The 18,580-nt window shown below is 38.5% G+C and overlaps 1 long non-coding RNA gene across 1 annotated transcript in view; it reads right to left on the reverse strand.

Annotated features, from left to right (window-relative positions):
- The window catches only part of LOC307164075, a 92,808-nt gene extending 77,667 nt beyond the window's left edge, over positions 1-15,141 (reverse strand). The window contains exons 1-2 of the long non-coding RNA XR_013822206.1: positions 15,025-15,141; positions 10,228-10,392 (exon numbers count right to left, since the gene is read on the reverse strand). This is a non-coding gene — a long non-coding RNA (uncharacterized lncRNA). The remainder of the gene's footprint in view (positions 1-10,227; positions 10,393-15,024) is intronic.
- Positions 15,142-18,580: the final 3,439 nt, after the last annotated feature.

Consider the following 18,580-nt stretch of genomic DNA (forward strand, 5'->3'; position numbering starts at 1 on the left):
CTATTGTCTCCACTCCGATTGTTCTGAGACCAGAGAGGAGGGCTTCCCAACAACCCAAATGCAGTGAATTACGAAAGAGAAACGGAGAGCAGACAGCAAATTTATACACACGAGGCCGTGGGGACAGACACGCAGTCATCTACACACACGCCAACATGGTGGCGCCAGTCAACTATACCACACGGAGACGCCGTGCAATGCAGTAATGCACACACATATGCCCAACCGCTGCTGTTGTTGTTTAATCGCTGATGGAGAAAGGAAATATTTGATTTGATGAATGTTGCGTTTACAATGCAGGCCTTGATCTTGCAGATAAATGTAAGTGTTATAACAAGCATCTTTTCTCTCTCTCTCGTTTACAGATGTGTGGTGTTTTTGTCACGCAGGCCTCAGGTATAATTATTCCATAAATTAAATATTTACACTTCCGCTTCTGATCAACTCTACAGTGGCACATAGGGGTTACACTGACTAGTTTATTGGTTCGTGGATCACATTACTTAAAGGGATAGTTCAGCAAAAATAAAAATACATAAATAAATAAATAAATTCTGTCATGTACTTGTTCCAAGTTTGGATTGACATGAGGGTGAGAATGATAACAGAATATTTTTTTTTTTGTGAACTATCCCTTTATATTGACATCTGGAGGAAAATTCCCTTGTTCACAAACTGTGTCCCAGTATAGCTTTGGGCTTAACAATGAACTAATATATATCCCCATTCTTCTCCAGTTGACTGATTGCTGTACATTAAGAATCAATAACATTTTTGAATAACAAGTTTTCTGAAATGTTATGTTTGAATATTAGGTGTTAATTTAATTTAATGAGGTGCTAATTAATTATGCACACATTTACATACATTTCCAGAACAGAAATCTGAACATTGGATAAAGCCAGGTTCACAATTCTTGTTTTATTTTGTTAACTTATTAGAGTCAACGTTTTTTACAGGGGAGGTTATAAAATCATGCAAATGATATATGAAGAAACTCCTCTATACAAAAACCTCCAGAATATAAAACCAGAAGTAAAAGTATAATTTTCTGTTTTGGTCTGGGCCAAAAGAACCAAGAGTGAACACAAATTTCTGACTTTTTCCTAATTTTAAGAAATCAGCCTTTAAAGATATGTATTGTAATTCAAATGCACATAGATAAAGTGCAATAAAATAATGCCTCTAGTGTCTTGAAATAATGCAACAACTGTTGCTTAGCATTCATAAAGCATATTAAACATGATCCATGTATACATGCAGATATCTGAGATGGTTTGAGTTCAAATATTTACAATGCAAACCAAAATTTGAACCTGCCTAAAAATAATCAAGTGTTGCCCAAAGTCTAACAGAAACTATAAGTGCCCTAGTGGAAACAAACCTATATCAAAATGTATTTAAAATACATTTATTCTATACTAAGTATAGTACAAATCTATTAACATGTTCAGTACTTCTTTATAGCACAATGCACATTTCTTAATATTAAGCCTAAAATGTATTTTAATATCACTACTACTAAGGATAGTATGATCACTGCATAATATCAGTCATTAAATGCATTAAATGCAATACATTAAAAGTGTACCTAATACACAATCAAATACACTTATGTATATCTTTAGTTGGAGCACTATCAGCACTATTTCTGGATTATTAAAGTACATTAAGTACAACATTAGTTGTTCCAATTCAGCAAACTTTAAGTACATCAATTTAGTATAATTTTTCATTTATTGTACAAAAGTACATGATATTTATATCAAGTACATAAATATGTAAATGTATTTGTAGTATACTTAGCATAAAATGTGGTATATTTATATTATATTCATATAAGGCAAGCCGTCCATGTAAATGTAGGTATGCATGTTTAATCTCGGCCACATGGAGGTTCTCCCCACTGAAACTCTCTCCTTCTTTGCATCGGACGTGCCAGACACAGCAAAGTCGACTCTAAAAACGAGCAGGCATGCAAACCCTACACCAGCTCAGCTGACCTTTGACCCCACCAGATCACCCTAGACAAACTACACCTTTCTGTTCTTCACACTGACCTAAACCTGGAACGTCCTTCATAAACGAGATGTGTCAGGGTGATTTGGGCTGCACAGAGAGAGGGCTGGTAGATATGCAGATCTGTGTTGTCAGCTTTGCCCTCCAGGGGAACCGCGGCTTGTCCGTTCGATGGAGCAGCTCTCCCCCGCTGGGCTGATCCCAGATCAGGCCGTTACAAACACCAGGACCTCCTGGCCCTGTTCAGACATGACACACCACCTCCACACACTACACGCTCCGTGTGCTGGGAAGGAGGTCACACACAAACATGAACGAGTGTGTGCGCGCGCTTAAGTCGTAGTGGCAGTTAAACACAGTGTAATGGTCAGAGAGGGTGATACTGATCTGATACTACAGGCCGATACCTCTGACAGGAATCATGACCTCTGACTCGGCTACAGCGAAAGGACGCCCTACCTCTTTTCATCCTGTCTTTTTATTAAGATTAATTAGAATGTGTAGAGGCCGAGTTCGTTGAGCAGGAAAGGAAGGTAGAAAGAGAGAGAGAGGAAAGTATAATCAAATAACAGTTTAGCAATAGATTCTGCAATATGCACAAGCTAAACACAAAGCCACTCAAATTTGGTAGTGAAATACTATAGTTTTATTATTGATCATACACGCTCTGTTCTGAGCAGCTGATCGATTCTCTTCAAACTATCTGTTTGTTCTATCTATGTAACCTATTTATTTCCGTAAACTATTATTTAAAAAAATTTTTTTTAACAAAATCTATGGCGAAACATGTTCGTTGACGACCTTTTTTTCCATGATTAAGACACGACGATGACAAGACGACGCTAACGCCATTAAACGATAACTGTGACTTTATCAACATGCAATAGCATTGACCAAAAAAGATGAGACTTAACTTTATTTATTTCCATCCTGAACTGCGTCATATTTTCATCATTTTTATTTTAAAAACTTGGCTAAAATTACTTTTTCTCCCATCTAGCGGTGAAATTGTTTATGACTACCGACTGAATATTACTTTCTAGCCCCTCCCATTCCGAGGGCGTTTTAACTCCTATGGTGGCCGTATTATTTCAAATCTGCCGGCAGTCGCGAGTAATCTCCCCCTCGCATTCGTCACGGTGCCACTGAATGTCAAAACGCGAAAGGCGAAGCTTGAATTTCCAGGTATGTCCCTCTTTGGCACATGTATTTTCAAGATGGAGGCGCAACATGGCTGCCGCCATTCAAGCGGCTCGCTCGTATGTACTCTAAATGGCAGATTCTACGCTTACGAGAATACTTGATTAGTTGGTAGAAGTAATTACACATTAATGAGCACATATCATTTTGAAAGAACAAAGTTTTTTTGATAAGAATCAACTTAAAAAATTACACAGTGTAACTTTAACAAAATCTACAATGAAACATGTTCGTTGACGACTTTTTTCCATGACTAAGATGAGATGATGACAAGACGACACTAACGTCGTTAAACGAGAACTGTGACTTTATCAACATGCAATATTGATGACGAAAAAAGAATAAAATGTAGTTTAAAAAATAAAAACTTGGCTAAAATTACTTTTTGTTTTTGTTGAATAAAAGAGGAGACAATACATTACAGGCCGCTACGAGCTTTCATGCATACGGTTCCCAGATTTAAAAAATCCAAATCCCCCAATCAGTGCTTTTCTGTTTAAAAAACACGTTTTCTACTTTTTACTGCAATCTGGCAACCATGTGCACAGGCTCTCTCTACACTGCGGAAGAAGAGCGGATGATCTGAAAACACAGACAAATGTCTAAATTGCAGTTTAGAGATCTCCATTTGAGATATTCTACTTAAATGAAAGTGTTAATCAGTCAGTTTGACCGTCAATGGCTTGCGCTGTTTACTGCGACTAAATCTGCGACTAAATAAATACATTTATATTTATTTTAATTTGATTATAGTAATATAATCGGGATTATCAATTTATCTAGACAAAACTTGACCAAACATAGTTGACTAAATATGATACAAACTAAAAAGTACATCTGACACAGACTAAAACTAAAATAGAAGACAAAATGAACACTACTATGTACATTCCATTCTTATCAATAAAATTGTTTAATTCTATTCTGAGAGTTGTCATGAGCGTTGAAATTAATACATGCAGATATTTGCATATATGCTAGGGCATTCTTGGAGGTTGCTATGCAAGTTCATTTGATTTTGGTCAGTTTTATTGTCCAATAGTGAAAATCATGCATGATGGCTTAGAAAAATAATAACACAACTCTTCTCAATGAGATGCATGATGTAAAAAAAAGAAAAAGTGATGCCTTCCTGAGCAACCAGCACTATTAAGGATCAAAAATGTTGTTCTATAGCATTAAAAGGAAAGAGGCTGAGAATTTTTTTCTCATAAAAAAAATATTCTGATTAACAAATGTTTCCTCTTCATATTTCCTATTTTGAGAATGTATTGATGCAAATCTTTCAAATCTTGTGCTTAGTTTTGAGGCGCATTGTATTCAAAACCCCGAAATACTCTTAAACTGGATCACACGCATATCAAGGTAATTTATTTCCACTTTATTCTGTGGATAGATTCAGAACGTATATTTGGCAACAGCGCTTTCCATTTCAAAGTAAATTCAACTCAACTTCTCCCTGACATAATAAAGTACAAAGTTTTGTACTATTTTCCATAGGCAAGCTTCCACTGTCCCAAATTATAAAAGAACAAAGTAGATGGGTTCAGCAAACAACGCATATTCTCACTACATATGAAGTACTAGCTTTTTTTTATATCCTCCACCACTTTAGACCGAAAAGCATTGAAGTGCATCCAACTTTATTCGCAGGACACTCACATAAAACAATATATACTATATAGGAAATATCAACTGCCTGATATTTCATCTATTTCTGATATTTCCTATATCGTCATAAAATGCAAACTATTACCACAACTATACAGTATACTCACGTGACACGATACATACTATACAGCAAATCTCAACAGCTCGATTGATTATATTGTCGTAAAATCAAAACTATATTATCGCCCAGCTCTAATCTAAGCTCTATCAAGTTTTAAACATTAACATCATGATTTTCCATGAAGCTGCTTTGAAACGATGTGTATTGTGTAATTAAACTGACTTGAATCTGTGATAAAGAGTAGTCTATAAAAGATATAAGAAATCCACAGTGTTTTGAAATGTACATATATGCTTCAATATATTATTACATATACTGAATCTGTTCAAGATACATTCTTAGAAAGAAAGGTTGGTTCTATTTAGAACACAAGGGTTCTTGACCCAAAAAGTTTATAGGCTATACAAGGAGAAATGACAAAAAATATGACATAATACTTTAATGTTTAACAGGTTATTGCATTTTTGTCCTAGTGATAAAGTATGACTAATTCATAAAATGTGATTATAAATAAAAATGAATTCAAACTATTTAATTAAAACTAAATCCATAAAATGATGGGAAAGGTTCTATATATGAAGCACGTGACAGAAGTTCCACACAGAACCTTTTCTTCTAAGAGTGTATCATTTCGGGTTAAACACAATATTGTCGTTCCATCAAAAACACTTCAGATCCCCCTTAACAGATCAGCATGCTCCGGTGTTAGCGTCCTGCTAGTGTGTGTGTGTGTGTGTGGGGGGGGGGGGTGTGGAGGAGCAGGTTTCCCACAGCTGGGCCGCTCTATCAGCTCTTTAAAGGCTCTCCTCTGGGACCTACCACTCCTCCTAGACTCTGACATGTACACCGCTTGTCATATGGTCCAATTTGGTCAATACGGTCACACTGCTGCTGCGTTACAATAGATTAACCAGACGCTCAGAAAACAGGACGATATTTGGGTTTGTGAGCAAAATGTTGATATGCACGTGGAAGCGCACTGGATAATGCGGTCACGGGCCCTCTGTGGTTTACAAGCCTAACAATAAATACATAAGGCACTTTTGCTTGTATTGAAGAACTCCGCCAGGCGATATCGGACTCCTTTATTTATCCACCGCTGACACTGAACGCAGAGTTTAATAGCGCATAATCCAGCTCTAGTGATTAATTACACAAAAAAGAGGGCAGGAGTGTTTAGTCAGCAGAGGCTCTACAGAAAAGCCTGTCAATTAATATGTCATTTACACCCCATTCAGCCTCCAAATGCATGTTTAAATTTGATTAAAGCCTGTCTGTTTAAGTGCTACTAGGCGGTGAAACGGGTGAAAAGGATTAGTGTTTGCCGCACAAAGCCAGTCCCCGAAGTGCTCTTTGACTCCTGCGCTGCGGCGGGTACAGCCGGGGCCGATCTGATTGGAGGGCCCAGAGGGGAGGGCCCCCCCGGTCACCAGGGCATTGTTAGCGCCGTCAAAATGGCCTAAGAAGAATGGCTGATTATGCAGCTACAACCCGCGCTGCTAACAGGGAGCGGATTTGAATTTCTAACACAGCAGATGTTTGCTGGGCTCCTCCGTGGAGCGGGCATACACTGTTATGCTAATTTCCGCAGCGTTTCCCTTCAACCCGGCCTGCAGTCACCAGAGCAAATGCACAGATCCCTCTGTCAAACTCATAATTGGCCATTATTGATATTAATTAACATTTTTTGCATTTGCACCCCATCCCTGTTCCTTGACCCGGTATCTGTTGGTAAATCTAGTTATCGTGGGCCATTAGAGGCGTCGAAATCTGAGGGACCCCATGCTAGTCACAAGCCATTTATCAGAACAGAACACAGGCCAATTAGTGCGGCGCGGAGACAGTTGTGTTGATTCGGCACTGACTGCTTTTTGATCACCATTATAAATTGCTAATAGGGCGTCGAGAGTGGCGCGGGTCTGTGAAACGCCAGAAAGCCAGAGACGAGACCGGCCCATCAAACGCGGTTTACTACGAAGCCCGGTGATGTCACAGCCCATCGTGCTCCGCGGCGAGTCAATCAAACTAATGAGGCCCACAGCATCCCACCTAGGGTTACGCTTCTCTCCGGCAAAACAATACTGTGAAAACTCCTAAATCGCAATTGATATTGAATAGGCCAACCCATTATTCTCCAATAAGGGCCGACGCTTAAAGTTTTTATCGCCACAGATCAAGAGATCATAATAGGAGCATATTGACAGATATTTTTCTTGCAAAGCTCCGAGGGACCGGCTGCAGCAGGAAAATATATCAGAAGCCTATCATCAGTGCTGGGATCTCCGGTGTAAAATCGATAGTGAAGCATAGAGGGCTGGAGTTTTCACTGCTCCTCTCCGTCATTTAAAGAGAGTGCGCCGGCCCCCGGGGACTTAGTAACTTAGCAACCGTGCCGTTTCTGCGATTTAGTATACAGTACCGTAATGCCATTGTTGTTTCCGCAGCCTTTTGTTGCAAATATTGATGCGAGATGAAACGGTTCGAGGATCACCTCTCAGTTTACCTGTGCTCTACTCCAAGACCATCAGTCCATCGGTGAAGTGCCAAGCAACCGTCCTCTACAGAACGATCACGCATGATTATACGCATTACCTGCGCGACAGGACCGTACAGCTAATGAGCAGAAAAGAGCAACCTCGAGCTTTACCCAAACAGCAGCCGCACTGATTTGTCTATTATCAGTTGAATAAATAATTAAGATTATGAAATAGGCTGCCATGATTAACTAATTGAGACCAAAATGTAACCAACCACAGACATCATCTGACCCTCCGCAAAAAAAAAGATTTACTTGACAAACGTTGTCTGTCGTTTTTGATTCACTAGATGTTGCGCAGATCACTATATGGTGTAAAGACGCTGACATATTAGCAATATTTCAGCGAAAGGCACAAAAATGTCGTAGCGTTGTGATGTGGGAAGCACAGTTTGCACAGAAGTCACTTTCAAATGAAGCCGCTTTCTGTTGGTCAATACAGAAAATTTGCGTGGCCAACTTGAATATGAACGAAATCTGCATGGGAAACTTTTTGCCTCTTTAGTTCACCCAAAAATGAAAATTCTGTTAGTAATTACTCGCGAAGCGCGTCTGTGTTGCACGTCACCACGTAGGCTCACTATTGGCCGACGCTGGTCATGTGTGATACGTGGTGACGTGAAACACAGACGCGCTACGCTTAAACACTACGTGAAAAGACCCGAGGCCCAGAGAGAAGGAAATGAAAAGTGGAATAAAGTCGTTATTTTTGTTTGTTTTTGCGCACAAAAAGTATTCTCGTCGCTTTATAAACTTAAGATCGAGCCAATGGAGTCACTTGGACTATATTAACGATGTCTTTAATACATTTTCTGGGCCAGCAAGTTTCAGTCCCTTAGAAGCCTATGGAGGAGTTAGACAACTCTCAGATTTAATCAAAAATATCTTAATTTGTGTTCCGAAGATGAACGAAGGTCTTACGGGGTTGGAACAACATGAGGGTGAGTAATTACTGACAGAATCTTCATTTTTGGGTGAACTATCCCTTTAAGCTTAACTCCCGAAAACACAGATTCCCATTGGATTTTGGATGTATAAAAATGAGCAAAGAAATTAAAATATTTGATCACACCTTAATACCCAATATACACTGCAAGCTAGTGATTCAGCAACAGGAAAATTGCATTAAACATAAATATTAATAGGTCGTAAGGGCTCGACATTAACACCAGCCAAATGCGTGTGTAACGCAGACACTCCTAATAGCCACTTTGGCACATTGAATTTTATATAGAATATATACATTTTTCAATTGTAGTCTTTTGAAAAGGCATCTGAAATCATAAACTAAGTGCAATGTAGTGTTGTCAAAAATATCGATACCCAAACGCTTTCATTTTACGCAGAATAGACACACAATACCAGCTGCTCTTTCTCTCTCTCTCATCAAACCCGCCTCCACTCACTCGCTCGTTTAATTCGCACCGGATGAATATTGTTGCTGTTACAGGGCTTGAATTTCAGCGTGGGATTGTGAGTCTTGCGCATAATTGTACTCATTCCCTCAGATAAGTGTGCGCACATAAAGCCGTCTCTCAGCACTAAAATATTTAGTAAAAATATTATAAAAATATATGTTATTTTTCGTTGCTGATTGCACTTAAACAGTCAAATACACACAAAATAATGTCAAAATGTCTTGGTAAGTATTCACGTAAACACAATCAGTTATGTTTTAAGTGAACGTAAACAGTTGAGAAAGAAAACGCAGTGTAATGGATCCATGCGCCAGGTCTTAAAGTGACAGCAGCCTAATAATCCTGTGGCCACATTAGAGATAATATTAAAAATATCTATATTGCAGTTTTTCTTCATGGTATCAATGTCAAAATTGTGGCCAGTGAAAATGCCGAGTGGCTAGTAACTTTGTAAACCACTAGACACAGTGGCTGGAGAGCAAAAAAGTTAATGTCAAGCCCTGGTCGTAATCATGCGGTCCTAATGTCAACTTTCAGAAGGTATAGATCCATAATGTTCTACATCAAATGACGCTAAATTTTAGTTTTAAGAACCGTAAGGGTAGAGAACCCCTGATGAACGTGGTTCTGCTAAGTCTCATTTGTGGCGTTTAGCCCGGCGGTCTCAGCAGAACGGCTCGGCTCGGCTCGGCTGCGAACTCCCCGTGTGTCTGGCCCAGCGTACTGGAACTCCTCGACTGTGATTGTGTTTCTCTGAGAGACTTCTCCCGCGAGACTCTCTCACAGAGCCCAATTACAACTTTCATCATCAATCATCAGCGTTATTTATTCAGCAAAATGAATTTCTAATTAATAACTGATGAGCATTATGGCCTTGAAGACTGTAAAGCTATTAATTATGCCGGGCCATAGGGAATAAGCCTGTAAAGCAGTACCTGGCGGATCTTCTGTGCCATTAGTGTTACAGTAGCGAATGTTTACCTCCTCCAGGACTACAGTATTTAGCCTGTGCCCATTGAAGGATTATTGAGCTAATTAGATGACTGTGACTGGCATATGTTTCCTCTTCAGTCGGAGCACCACTATAATAATGAACTATAACTGCGGGACAATGGCTTCCTCAGCCTCCGATTTCTCAAACGCCAAACTGCCAGGCCCAAGGGAGATGTTTAGCCCACAATAAAAGAGGATGTTTTAGACTTCCATTGTGTCTTTTGAGCGGTTAGCTCATTTTTACAGTGAAGATGGCTCTTTGTGCTGCCACATTAGGTGTCAAGGCCACAAGTGATGGGAGTGTAGTGTTTTTACTAGGCGCTGGTTACCTGAGCACCGGCCTTGTGGATAACAGATCGTATAAGAGGTGAAATGAGCGCAGCATTGAGGAGTTGTGTTGTGGTCTCAGTTCATCAGCTCCCTCCTCACCCAGAGCAGCGGTCCATGCCCAGCTCAGCAGTAATGATGACTTACAGACACCCCGGCATTTCTGTCTGGGAAGAAAACACAAAAGTGAACCTAAAAACAAAACATTAAGAGCTACATGTAAGCATTCCTCAAACCAAGTAATACAGCAGATGTGCTGGCACATGCGAAATACACTAAACAGTTTGAGTATTTGGTAGTGCTAAGAAAAAAATGGTTCTTTTAAAGTCCCTTAAAACTCATCTTTGATCACCAAAATGCCATATTTAAACGTTTTTTAGTTGCGTAGCTTGAATGTAACTCTACACACTTGCCTCATTTAGTATACGCAGTTCTATGAATATGCAAATGAGCCCCGCCTCCACTCACTCACTCAGCTCAGAGATCCACTGGTTGACGATCACACGTTGATCTGATTGGTTACAAGGTAGTTTGTGACGTCAGAAACACCAGTGATTTCAAAGCGTGTTTTTGAGACTGTCTTTGGTTCACTGCAGTTTTAAGGAGAAAATACTCAGCAATGGTGTCGACTTATGAATTTACACATGGTTTGTCTTAAAGCATATTAAAAACATTAAAAGCTTGATTTTCACCACAGGGGGACTGTTCACTGAAAGGTTCTTTGGGGAACCAAAAATGATTCTTCTTCAGCATCACTGCCAAAAAAACTAATTTTTTATTTTATTTTTAAGAGTGTGGTTTGGTCATAGAAGAAAATTCGGTCATCATCCTTCACTCTCATGTTGCTCTAAATCTGTGTGACTGACTTTCTTCTGCTGAGCACAAAAAGAGTGATTTGAAAGAATGTCCATGCTGCTCTTTCCCAGAAAACCAAAATGCAACACAAAAGCCACTATAAAAAATCCATCCTCATTTATAAAGAAGTGCATTGAATGATCCTAAAATTGAATACGGCAATTTCCAAAAGTTCCTACGAATGATTTATAAAATGTCCATACGCAAAAAAATGTTTTTCTCAGTTTATAAACTGCAGTTCATCTGAAAATCAAACACAATGTGAACAAGCACATAAAGTCCACCTAGACTGCCCACAAACGTCACTTTATGTTTCAGAAGCACTCATCATCATCATGGGTAAGTGAAAGTATATTCATATTTATTTCCAGGAAATCATATGAATTCCAATGACATAATTGTCATGTAGTTGCTCATTTGCACATATAATAATATTATCAATGCATATAGAGATATATTTATCTTTACATTTTAATACACAATTTTGGCTTATTTTAATTAATAATATGCAAAAAAGAAGGTTTTCACACCGGTTTTTGCCTTTATAAATCTTGATCTATTCCTCATTTTCAAAGTTGAATGAAATCAATGGATTTTAGGATCAAATTCGATCGTACGTGCATTTTATAAATGAGGCCCTAAGCCAGGGGTGCCCAACCCTGCTCCTGCCGATCGACTGTCCTGCACAGTTTATCTCCAGCCATAATCAAACACACCTGAAGCAACCAATTAACGTCTTCAGGATCGCTTGAAAATTAAAGGCAGGTGTGTTTGATTAGGGTTGGAGATGAACGTGCAGGACAGTTGATCGGCAGGAGCAGGATTGGGCACCCCTGCCCTAAGCCTTCTGAAGCCATGCAAAAGCTTTGTATGAAGAACAGACTGCATCTTTTGTTACAAGACACTGAAAATCTTCTCCTCTGCTGTAGTAGAGTAGCTCTCCAATCTCATTTGAATATGACAAACTTGGAGCAAACTTGGGAACAAATCTATTTTTGTATTATGAGAAATTCAAAAAGCCTTACTTTTGGCTTTTCATGATGATTTTCAGTTTTGGCTGAACTATTCCTTGCTTCACCTTTTGAAGTTTTTTTTTTAGAAGAGTAAAATAGTATCTGTGTTGTGGAGCGGGAGAACCTCCTATGCCTTTACCAGTCGGTCAGTGCTGACATGAGCAGGAACCTGATGGATATGCCCTCACATCACTCTCGGCATGTAAAGAATGCTACAGAACGCTTATGTACGCTGAATATTAAGGTGAATATGTAGATGAGAGTCCTAATTGAAAGCAGTGGATCAATACTACCGCCCACAGCAGTGAACACACACTCTTTACCCTCAATCATGTGTCAGTCATTCATCTCCGGGTTAACCTCACGCCAACCTAAAAATTAAGAGAGATTATCGTCCCTGCGCAGTACATCTCGGCATCCGGTAGAGAGAGATGAAAAACACAAGAGATGTCAAAATTTTGATGAAGAGCCATGAACAGATGTAATTCCTACATTTAGGAAATGAAAACCAGTCAAGCAGTGCTTCAATTTAGTCATTGTTACAATTCAGCACAATTTCTGCACGTTTGTGTCAAATTGTTGTTTTGCATATCTTCATCTCATCTTGTGCAAATCTACTGCGCTACAAACGGAGATGGATGGAGTCATGCATGGATGTTTTAGGCATCTAGAACAAATACAATAAATGTACATGAGTCTTATGCTGAATCGGAGCTCAGAGCCGTGATCTGCTCTCTTGGTTTGAGCTGGATGTGTTTTATTCACCACCATCACAGTCTGTGTGTTTATGTGTGTGAGAGAGACCGAAGTGCAGTAATAGATTCTTACCTACATCACTGTCTTCACTGAAGGAAACGGTCTAGAATATATTTATGTGTTTATAGGAACTGCAGTGTAAGGAATACTAAAGAGGACGAACGTTATTCTCGCTTCAGTCCAGTTTTGGTAAACAATGGAAAACTTTTAAAGAAATACAAACGTTGAACTCCTGTTTACTCCATGCTAATCTTGCACAGACTAGCAGCAGTTTTAATAGCATCGAAGAGCATGCTATTGCTATTAATGATGCTCGCAAATTGAAGTGTCCAGATAAACCGGATGAGGGTTTGTTTCTTATCCTGTGCTGCCAATGTCATAAGTGAGACAAACTAGATAGACATGCTATGTATAAAAGCGGTTTTGTTTGCCAGTCCATGTAAAATTACGGATTATTAAGTGCATTATGCCTGTTCTTAACCTAAAATAATATTAAAGATGATATTAAATATTAATAAAGACTTTTTACAGCCTTCTAGCAGTTCACTAAGGCAAAAAAAAAAAAAAAATGACAGTAGTAATTTGTAGAAGGTAGAAGCTATAATTTGATCTTATAGTTTTATGAGGAAAAACAAGAAACTTCAAAATGACTTCAACAGTAAAACTGTAAGAATCTGTGTGTGCAGGGCTTGGCTATAATATGTATGTATGTGATATAATAATACAGTAAAATAACTTGACGACCAATACTGTATTCAACAGAATGTTTTATATATCAACGCAATTGTTAAATTATTATTAGGGTCATTCTATGAAAATGTCCATTTTTCTGTCCCTAGCCTTTACAGAAATATTACACTTAAAAAACACGCTAGGGTTACAATTTCTTTACATTTTAAAATAAAACAATATGTTATTTGAACAATTACACCTTTTTGAGCCATCAATGTGGCAATATTTGATTTTTATTAATTATATAGAATTTCAAGCACCACAGAAGTGCCCGACCCCACAGTCATGTACAGAGGAGAAATGCTTTATTTTGAGGTCAGTAACAGATTTTTACACCATTTAAAACACAATAATGTATACATAACTATCAAATATATTATGTAAATGATATACATATAAAAAAAAGCAGAATAAATATTATTACATTTATAATGAAATTAGTGGTCCCCTGGAGTTGTGTCACTGGTGTTACCGTTAAACAAAAATCTCTTATTTTAAAATAAAAATCACACTGATGACATCACTTTACTTTCTTCTTCCAATTTCCTGAATATCTATGAAGAAAAGCCCATGGTAGATCCACTGTCTCTTCTCAGTTATCACTGGTATGACCTACTTTACTGTTAGGTAATTGTAAAAAAAACTAGAATACAAATGGATTAAACTACTTAATTTAGTTAGTATACCATGATTGACAACATGTGGTTTGTTACCTTGCAGCAGACATTTTGTAAAATTAATTTTTCATGAAAATTGTCACTGGTGTTACTGTCACTGGTGTCACCTTTCTTATGGGTAACACCAGTAACACCAGTGACTTCCATTTATAGATCAACTTTATTGTGTCACTGGTGTTACTGTCTTTTTTTCTGTCACATTAAATGCAATGTCACATGTGAAATAGTAATAATGTTACATCCATTTAATTCTGCTACACTCAAAAGTTAAGATTTAAAGGATTGCATCATTACTTGATTTTAACTGGTTTTCAAATATTTTCATTGTTATAGCAAATAGATGGCTGCGCAAACGAACTAACCTCATTCAAGCACACTTTTAACAAACCTGATTAAAATAAATAAAACATAATCTCCTTATTTGTTGCATTATTATTATTTTTGGCCAACTCTGTCTACATGTGCTGAAAAAAATTAGAAATAATATTTCATAAAAACCTTTAATATTGCCAAAGAAGTAAGGTAACACCAGTGACAAAAAATTGGTACATGCGGTCTTTAAATAAATGTACAAAAAGTATAAAAAATCATTAAGCTGTCATTTATGCGTATTCATAAAGTCAAAGGGTAGTCTAATAATGTGGTGTAAGTTTAAATGTTAGAAAAAGAAATCAATTTTAAGACATCTTGCCATACCAAAAGTGGACGTTTCTGTAGAATGACGTTTCCATTATTATTTATTTTTTTTAAATTATTATTCGCTTACCTGTGGCAGTAGTACCATGGTTATCGATGGTAATGGTTAGATGGTCATTTGATGTGCCATTGTAGGCTACTGAACGATTTTTGATACTCTTTTAGTTGTAAATATTGTTTCCCCTGCAGTCCATGACCGCAGTCTGCACGTGCAGACCTGTGCTGAACTGCCTCGACAGGATTCACTTGCAGGTTTGGTTTCAGCTGATTGTAGATGAATGCACTTCTAGAGCTCTATCGTGAGTAAAAGTTTTCGTTTGATTGAGTGAGACATCTTTCGATTGACTGTGATTGAATTGTACGAATGATTCAGACTTAATCACCAACCAATTCAGACCGTTTTCCTATCGAAAAGAACCGATTCAAAAGAGTGATTCATTTGAAATTCGTTCGGAACTCTCATTGAACTCGTAAATCAAACCTCCCAGGAACACGTAAACTTGTGGTTATTGTAGTTCTTATCTATTCCTTAACACGTGAACAACTTTTAAGGTCTATAAGAGGACAAACTTAGATTACAAAAGAACTGATCATATTTTGAATTTTTTCCGACCTGCAATGAACAAATGTCATTTCCACCACATCTCTATATACAGCTGTTATTTAAAAATAGAATAACTTATGCCACTTAAGAATTGTCTAAGATAATTTTTGTAACTAGTTTTACCAGTTTTTCCACAATATACAATAATATTTGTCAATGAGATAAATTGACTGCCCTAAGGACCAAATGCTGAACTGTACACCTGTCACACTCTGAAATTTAATATTGGTTTGGGTAAGAACTTATTAGAAAATAAATAACTTGAATTTTTATATTAAGTCAGCATGATCTCATAAACATAAACTCATCACACTCATTAAACTCAATTCACAAAGTCATTAAACATAACCACACCTGTTTTTAGTATAGGGCTGAATTCGATGTATAAAACTGATTTGTCTCACAGATGAATGGTTCCAGTGCATACTAAAATAAAAATAGATAAAAATGAAATCAATTAATATAAAAGTTATATAATTTCGCCTTGCAGCTCAGCTCCTTCTTCACCACGACAGACCGGTACATCGACCACATTACGGCACCGATCCGTTTCCCTCACTCATGAACAAGACCCCAAGATACTTGCACTCCTCCACTTGAGGCACGAACTCTCCACCAACCTGAAGCGATCAAGCCACCCTTTTCCGACTGAGAACCACGGCCTCGGACTTGGAGGTGCTGATTTTCATCCCAGCCGCTTCACACTCGGCAAACCGTCCCAATGCATGCTGAAGGTCCTGGTCTGATGAGGCCAACACCACAACATCATCCGCAAAAAGCAGAGACGAAATCATGTGGTCTGCAAACCGGACACCCTCCGGCCCCTGGCTGCGCCTAGAAATTCTGTCCTAAATATTATGAACAGAACCGGCGACAAAGGGCAGCCCTGCCGGAGTCCAACATGCACCGAGAACAAGTCTGACTTACTGCCGGCAATGCGAACCAAGCTCCTGCTCCGGTCGTACAGGGACTGGACAGCCCTTAGTAAAGGACCCCGGACCCCATACTCCCGGAGCACCCTCCACAGGACACTGCAAGGGACACAGTCGAATGCCTTCTCCAAATCCACAAAGCACATGTGGATTTATTGGGCAAACCTCCAGCACCCTGGAGAGGGTATAGATCTGGTCCAGTGTTCCGGGACGAAAAACCGCACTGATCCCCCTGTAGCTGGAGCACACTCTCCGGTCCCCCTTCTTGAAAAGAGGGACCACCCACCCAGTCTGCCAGTCCAGAGGTATTGTCCCCGACCACCACGCGATGTTGCAGAGGCGTGTCAGCCAAGACAGCCCCACAACATCCAGAGACTTGAGGTACTCGGGGCGGATCTCATCCACCCCTGGTGTCTTGCCACCGAGGAGCTTCTTGACTACCTCGTGACTTCAGCTTGGGTGATGGACGAGTCCACCTCTGAGCCCTCAGCCTCTGCTTCCTCAATGAAAGACGTGTCGGTGGGATTGAGGAGATCCTCGAAGTATTCCTTCCACCGTCTGACGACATCCCCAGTTGAGGTCAACAGCTGCCCATCTCCACTGTAAATAGTGTTGGTAGGGCACTGCTTCCCCCTCCTGAGGCGCCGGACGGTTTGCCAGAATTTCTTTGAGGTCAACCAGTAGTCCTTCTCCATGGCCTCGCCGAACTCCCACCAGGGGCATATAGCCCCGGACAACATAGCTCCTAGGACCATTCGGGGACTCAAACCCCTCCACCACGATAAGGTGGCAGTTCAAGGAGGAGGGGGATATATAATATTAAATCATAATATAAATATAAAAAGTATTGTAATACATTATAATATAAAAAGTATTACACAAATCTACTCTCGCAATCCATATCAATTGTACTGTGTAACCATAAATGTAATTTCCACCACATGCTGTCATTTCCGCCACAGAGGGCAGTGTGGTGGAAATGACATTTCTGTAGTTTTTTGTGAAAAAAATGGAAGATAGTTTCACTGATCAGCTTTGCATTAATACTTAGCATTTCATGTATGCAAAATACTCTTATTTAACTTAAAATGTTTAGCTTTTTAAAAACACCCTTGAAGGTACATCATGTTTGGAAATGACGTAGAATAAATATATGAACTGATCAAGCAATATTTACCTAGATTTTTCTTCATTTGTTATTGATGAAAATTTGAATTCCCTCCATGTCCAACATGTGCTCTGATGTCACTGAACATTTCCATAGAAACCACCTAAACAATCTTTCACATGAACTTTTTAAAGGGACATTACAGTGTTGTGGTGGAAATGACACCAATACGGTGCAACGGCTATATTTTGTATAAAAAGTAATATTGATAGTGGTCTCAGATTAAATACTATAATGTATTTGAATTATTTTACTAGTGCTTAATTCAGGTACATTAATAGTTACCAGATAAGTCATATTTTTAAACTGTATTTTCATTGTTGAAGTTAAAAAGTCTGAGTGTGCGACAAGGAGAAAACAGTGATTTTGACACCTATAAGGAGGTTGAAAAGTATGAAAAATTATAATAGAAAGGTAATAAAAAGATTTTAAGGTGGTTTTATTGTTAGTTTGACCAAAAAAAGAGGAATCTGTCCAAAGTTATATGTATTTTTAAAAATATGACCAAAGAACATAAAAGTGCCCATAGTCTAAGAATCACCCATATATATTCAATTTTTGAATTTTTTGGGAGGGGAAAAATCATTGTACATCCAAATGTGTTTTCTAAAGTTTTTGGTATTTTTTAATGTACATTTTGTAAAATCAATAACCCAAAGACCAAACAAATCTGTGTGTTGTGCATAAATCACAAATTCCTTTCAAGGGATACATTGTTCAGTACTGCAGGCATTATAATAGCCTTTTTGCCTGTGTTTTAGGTTGATGTTAGTAAGTTTTAGAAGACAGAGAGGAAAAGCAGCACATTTTCCAGAAAGTATTGATGATATGACGGCAGTGCATCAGAAAATAAGGTCGTAGTAAGAAAATAAGGAGTTGAAGATCAAGGAGGATAGAAGCAGTGAGGGTGATGCAGAGATGT

Source organism: Squalius cephalus, assembly GCF_949319135.1.
Source record: "Squalius cephalus genome assembly, chromosome: 9".
Classification (NCBI taxonomy): domain Eukaryota; kingdom Metazoa; phylum Chordata; class Actinopteri; order Cypriniformes; family Leuciscidae; genus Squalius; species Squalius cephalus.